The sequence below is a fragment of the Helianthus annuus genome, chromosome 9, assembly GCF_002127325.2.
Source record: "Helianthus annuus cultivar XRQ/B chromosome 9, HanXRQr2.0-SUNRISE, whole genome shotgun sequence".
NCBI classification, from domain to species: Eukaryota; Viridiplantae; Streptophyta; class Magnoliopsida; order Asterales; family Asteraceae; genus Helianthus; species Helianthus annuus.
The window spans coordinates 141,393,455-141,400,164 of NC_035441.2; positions in this window are offsets into that span (position 1 = coordinate 141,393,455).

A 6,710-nucleotide genomic window follows, 5' to 3' on the forward strand; every position below is an offset into this window, starting at 1 on the left:
TTTTGTCGCATAAAATGTTTATCAACAACATTTACATTACTCCTTTTTAACCATTGCTATAGTTGACAAAGACAACACCACAAATCCATTTTAAATGACAAAGTGGTAATGTGATACACAACGTCCCAGCCCAGTTGACAGCCAGGCCCAGCCGGGCAGTGGCGGAGCTTGACCAAAAGTTTCGAGAGGGCGTAAAGTGATGGGACCCAAAATTTTTTTCCTATCCTTATGTTTCGGGTCGTCTATTCGATTCAAGTCGGGCCAAATAACAGTAGTTCCAAATAAAATTAAAAAATTTCATTCGTTCAAAGAACCCGTTCTTGCACATAGAAAAACAAATATTGTATAACAAACAAAAGACCTATATATATATATACACACATATGATGATGATATGAGATAAATGGAACTTGGAAGAAGAATTACAACTCAGGCCGACGACCTTTAAGATTTTTGAATTCATCAATTATGTCTTCCGAATCAAACTTATCAGCAATTTTTTTTTCTATGTAAATCACCAAGCTATGTAATCAACAATTTACAACAACAATAAAAGAATTATTACCGAAAATGTCTTGGTGGAATTGGAAATAGAATGGGCCGCAGAAAGCTATGGGGGTAAGGGAAGAAGATAGTTGATAATTTGGTATTAAGTTTTGATTAAGTTTATTGTGTGGTGGGTAATCTAGGGTTAAACAAATAAGAATTAAAATATATTTACCAAACTACCCATCATTTACATATAAAGTGGTAACAAACTTTGAAGTGGTAATAAACTTTACTGTAATTTATATTTGTATAGATATTTAGGATACAAAGTGGTAACAAACTTTACTTTAATTTATATATTGTATAAATATTTAGGATATACAATTTATGAAAAATAATCGGAGGGCGATCCTATATAATTTTAACATTTTCGGTCGAAAAATCAGAACTTATAAACTTCTAACCGAAACATTGGGGTGGGCGGGCGCACCCCCGGACACCAAGTAACCTTCGCCTCTGCCCAGCCGCAACCCAACAGCGACAAACCCAACGATAGTCCGAAGAGATAATCCAAAAGGCGCAGTCGCTTCAACACTTGAGCTGCACGTCCGTGTTTCCATTTTCCAGTTATGCATGTTTAAGACTTGAGCTGCACGTCCGTGTTTCCATTTTCCAGTTATGCATGTTTATTTTATGTTTTGACTTGGTGTTTGCATGTTTACTTTATTGCATTTAGGAAGTGATCTATATTCTACATGACCTCTATAAAATAAGTAACATGGGTTATGAACCCTAAGTCCCGTGCATGTTTAAATAGTAAAATATCCAGATACAAACCTAACATTAGTAAAGGTCCGCTCAGTTCGGTTCGACTCGGTTGGCTCAAATTATTTTTTAATATATATATGTGTATGGGAGGGTTTAAATGAGAACACTAAATATTGTGAGAACCGTGAGAACAAATGAAAAAGCCGCGAGAACTTGGTCAAAAGCAATTCAAATTCAAAAATTTTTTCTATACTTATCATTATTATTCGAATACAATGTTAGAAATTTAATTTACACGTTTAAATTTATGTGAATTCATAAATAAAGAAAATTTACACATGTGTAAGTGTTGGTGCACTTGTGTCTGTACTTTGTCTGTATTCGGTCTGTATGTAAACGATGTCCTAAGTTAGTCTGTAAGTTGACCAAGTCAACTATCCTCCTAGTTTGACTTGGCCAATAAGTTGTAATATGTTAGTCTGTATCGAAGGATAGCCTCGAAGGATACTGTTGATCCTTCGAGGTGCTCGATAGATATGGTTCGACTGTTAGACCTCGAAGGATCATCCTTCGAGGTCCCTGCTCATCCTTCGAATGAAGTGTACTCGATAGATGATCCTTCGGACCATCTATCGGATCCTTCGGGATAGACAACATGAGCTGGGTATAAATACCCATGCAGTGTGTTGAGAGTAGATAGATGCACACAGACAAGAGACTTGAGAGCTGAGAGCATTCTGTCCGAAACACACACACACATAGTGAGAGTTTGCAAGTTAGATTTGTAAACATTGTGCTTGTAACTGGATCCTTCATACGTATTAATACAGTGGTGTTAATCGGTGAACTCTTGTGTGTTTGTTTCTCTACTTGCTTCATCCCGGTTTGCTTACTAGCTTGGATTCCGCACTCGCTAGTAGGTTTGTATAACAAGGTTTAGGTTCGTCATCCTCCGTGAAAGGGACCTACAAGTGGTATCAGAGCCTTGGCTCTTTACCTTGTTTAAAACCGGGTTGTTCGAGTTCTTTGGTGTGTTTGGACACTTGGTTTAGCACTCGTTTTTGGTAGTTTCCTTGCATTTTGAAACTGAAAAACGTGTTCTAAACCTTTCGGGAGTGTTCAAGGTCGGTTTGGGTAACATAAAATTTGTTTTTGTGAAACTTTGTATTTTCCGGCCATTTTTCCGGTCATATCTCCGGTGACTGGTTTGGATAAGGTTGTGTCCATTTTGGGTAAACTTTTCAAAGTTGTTGAAAAGTTGTGTCTGCACATACCTTCTGCCGAAAGTTGTGCACCAACCCATCACCTTTTTCACCTACCAGTCAACTTTGTGTCAGTAGTGTCAGAAGTTTCCGAAAGATATCCTTCGACCTCGACAGATCATCTTTCGATCAAGGAAACTCGACAGATACCCATCCTTCGAATATCCTTCGAAGCCTGATGTTCTATCTTTCGAGCCAAGGAATCTTGTCGTAGGATACATCTTTCGAGCTACTGTTTCTCTACGAAAGATAAGGATCCTTCGTGTTGGTGAATCTTTCGAGTTCTGTGTTCGAAACATAAGGAGAATCTTTCGAAATCATATTTCGACAGATAAGGATCCTTCGTGTGATCAATCTTTCGAAATCAATCCTTCGAAGTCTTTGTTCGAAACTCAACAGGGATCTTTCGAACCTTGTTGATCATTCGAACAAGCATTGATCTTTCGAACAAGTCAGTATCTTTCGATTCTTATTTGCTTGTGTTTTTAACAGTTTGTGGTTTTTCAGCTCTTCTATTAATATTTGATCAAAATGAGCTGTACAAGTCCATGGGATTGGAGTTTGAACTCACAACATACTCAAGAACTAACCTCTGTTGCTGATTGGGCAAAGAGTATGATTCCACAGCCTTCAATCAGTGCAAGTCAATGGGCTTTGGTGTCAAAGCAAAATCAAAACATGCAAAATTTTGTGGTAGAACGAGGAGAAGGATATGCAGCTACTACTAAGATACGCCAGGGTCTGTTGAAGAAGAAATTCGAATCATTTCGTTTCTTAGAAAATGAAACACTAAATGATATAACGACTCGTTATTATCATTTAATGTGTGAAATGCGTGCTTTTGGTGTTCCTACATCTCAACAGGAAATGGTAGCACGATTTGCTGATGCTCTACCTCCAAAGTGGAGTTCATTCATTGAGCAGCTAAAGCATACGGGCGTTTTAGATGCTGTCAATGTTAATATCTATGAATTCATTCAGAAGTTGGAGCAAAAGAACGAAGTGGAAATTCGAAAAGCCAAAAGGATTACACCTACTCAAAGCACGGAAGTGTATTTGCCTGGTTTTGGTCCTTCAGCTAGTTCTAGTTCTGTTCAGCAACCAAAGCTTCAAACGGCGTGTGTATCCAATACAAGCTCTTCTCCGTGTACACAGTTCAATCAAACCCAACTACAAGCCCAATTTTCCACAACACAGCCTCAATTTGATCCAAGTGTCGATTGTGGTCCGGACATACAGTTGGGAAACGGTGTTCAAACAAGAACTGCTTTCTATGCTGAAATTGTCAAAAATGTCAATGATGATGAACCTTCGGGAAATGATGACAGTTCAGGATATAGTGGCAGCTCGGATGAAGAATCAGGTTTAAATGAAGAATCAGATTTAAACGAAAGAACTGATTCTGAAGCTGATTATTTGTCGGATGATGCCAAGGAGACAAAAGGTGAAAAATCTGACTTGATCAAGAAAGCTGATGCTACATCGAGCGAAATGGAGAAGATTCTCACTGAAGATGGATCTTTCTCTTCTCAGACTGCCTTTGTGGATAATGTCACAGATTCTACAAGTCAGGTTCAAGCTAAAACTCCTAGCATATGTAGTGATTGTGCCGATATGAAACTTAAATGTGATGAATTGAAACGTGAATCTGAAACGGTTCATAGTCACAATCAAAGTTTGGTAATTGAACTGGCCAAGTGCAAAGAGGCAAACATGGCGTTAACTCAAAACGAAAAGGAGTTTAAATCTGTAATTGAAACTCTAAAGAAAAGTGTTTCCGAATTAAACAAAGTTGTGTATCATAAACAAGTTAGTATTAATGACTATATCAACCTTGTTGAGGAAACCAAAAAGCAATTAGCCATTGCCCAATGCGAGCATAATGCGATCAAACAAAAATTGGATAGTTATTCAAACTCCCAATTTGTGCTTGATCACATCATCGATGTTCAACAACCGAAAGGAAATCAGAAAGGGATAGGATATAAGAAATGTCCGCCCCCTTTGATGAACAACTATACCAAGATGCCCGATGAAGAGGAAATGCCTCGGTATGAACCTAGTGTACCTCTTGATGTTGAGGAATTTGCTACTGGCCTAGGGTTCAAACCGGACAATTCATCGGAGGGCTCATCTGATAACAAAGAAAAGTCATCATGTGCTTCAAATCAAAGTCCTCCAACTATTGAGGAATGTGATTCTTCAGATGATGAATCAGATGTGATTGAACAGGATGAATCACTTGATGAGGCGAAAGGAGTAGAAATTCCAATTGAGAATCATATTCTTTGTGATCCTCCTACTCCTGTCGTGCAACCTGTTGCCAAGAAAGTGATAAATCCTGTCAAAGATGTCAAGAATGACAAAGAAAGTGTGTTTGCTGTTAAAAGCAGTAATTTGTTGTACACTTTGGTCGGAGATGTTAAAATTTATTCAAACAATGATTTTCCAATTAAAAATGTCAATCCATCCTTGATTGATAAAGTTTTTGAAGATAACACGAGCAAGTTTTTGGGAAAGACGATCCCTGGAGTTACTGTAACTCAATGTGATCCAATTCCAAAGGCTGAAATCAGAAAACAATTTGGAAATCAGAAACCACCGACGAAGCAACAACCAATTGCCTTTAAGGGTAAACAACAACAACGAGCTCCAAAGCCAAAGGCTAAGGCTAAGGTTGAATCAAAAGGAGCTCGTTACAAGAAGAAAGCAAAAGATGTTAAATTTGTAGCATCAAGGGGTACGGACAAAATTGAGACTTTTGAAAACAAATCAAACACCGATTTTGTACAACAAGTCAAGATTTTGAAACGAAATAGCGATAACAATTACACCCAACACACAAACGGGTGTGATGAAAGAGCAAGTACCTCGGGTTCTACAGGTTCGACATCTGCTAGTCGAACAAATTCTCCTAAGTTTGTTGAAAGGAGAACTTGTTTCAAATGTGGGAAGTTTGGGCACATCATTAAAGACTGCACAAATTTGCCCAAACCAAATTTTGTTGAAAGAACCCCCTCTGAACAAGGTCACTCACAACGTCGTCCTGTTTCTCCAAAACATGACAAACGCACAATTAAAGAACAAGAAACAAAACAACGATGTAAAAATGTAAAGGTGATCGAAAAGGCTTTAAAACCGGAAACTGTTAAAAGGAAACCTAGCTTGTCACAACCTTTAAAACCAGAAATTGTACATAATACACAATCTGGTAAACAAAAACAAGCTTGGAGACCGAAAACAGGTGAAGGTTCAGGGGGAGGCGTTAAATTTCCAAATCATCAAGAGGTTGAAATTACATTTCTTGATTCTCAGGGGCAACCCAAGTCTATGAAGGCTTGGGTCCCCCTCTCCAACTAATCTCTGAGTGAGTGTGCAGGAAGTTCCAGGAGGAACTATCGATAGTCATAGGATTGTTGATAGTGGAATGTCCTTGCACAAGATAGGCGACAGAAGAAATTGTTGCCTTTGATGGAGAGGAAAAGAAAAGAAGAAATATCTGATAAAAGAAATTGGAAATTGGAAAATTCGACCAAATGAAGCATGAGCCAACATTTGGTCATTATGGTTTTTGATAGGGTTCTCAGGAAAGAATACAATGAAATGTGTGCAGAAGCCTAGGGATAGATTGAACATCCGCACACCATTTCTGAAAGAGAAAGACAGAGACCTTCGCTGGTGTAATTGAAGGCCAACTGGACTCGGAGGTTTATGATCTTGTTGCTGTCAAGAGATTATTCAGTAGCTGCAAATTCGACTTTCAAGTCCACACCGGGTGGATATCCAATTTGGGAGAGTGCTTAGATTCCTTGCAATGCACGAAACAGTTGCAGGATACGTCTTTAGATTTCTAATCTCTCCTATACTTGTCGTTATTTAAGCTACTTGTTGAATTATTATTATCTCGTACAGCACTCTTTGGCCTGACACGTTGATCTTGAATATCACCTCACACGTGATTGTTTCATATGAAACTCATCAATGTAGTCATGGTTCGCACCGCTTACCGACATGCCAACTCACTTTTCCAAAATTCGATAAATCATTTTTGATTAAAATTAATTTTGGTAAAACGGCATTGAGGTAAAACATGAGTGAAGCCAACATCGGAAAATCATTTTTGTAAATATCTTTGTGTGTTTTAAATTTATCTTAGTTTATTGATTTTAGGGGGAGTAATTCCAAAAATCT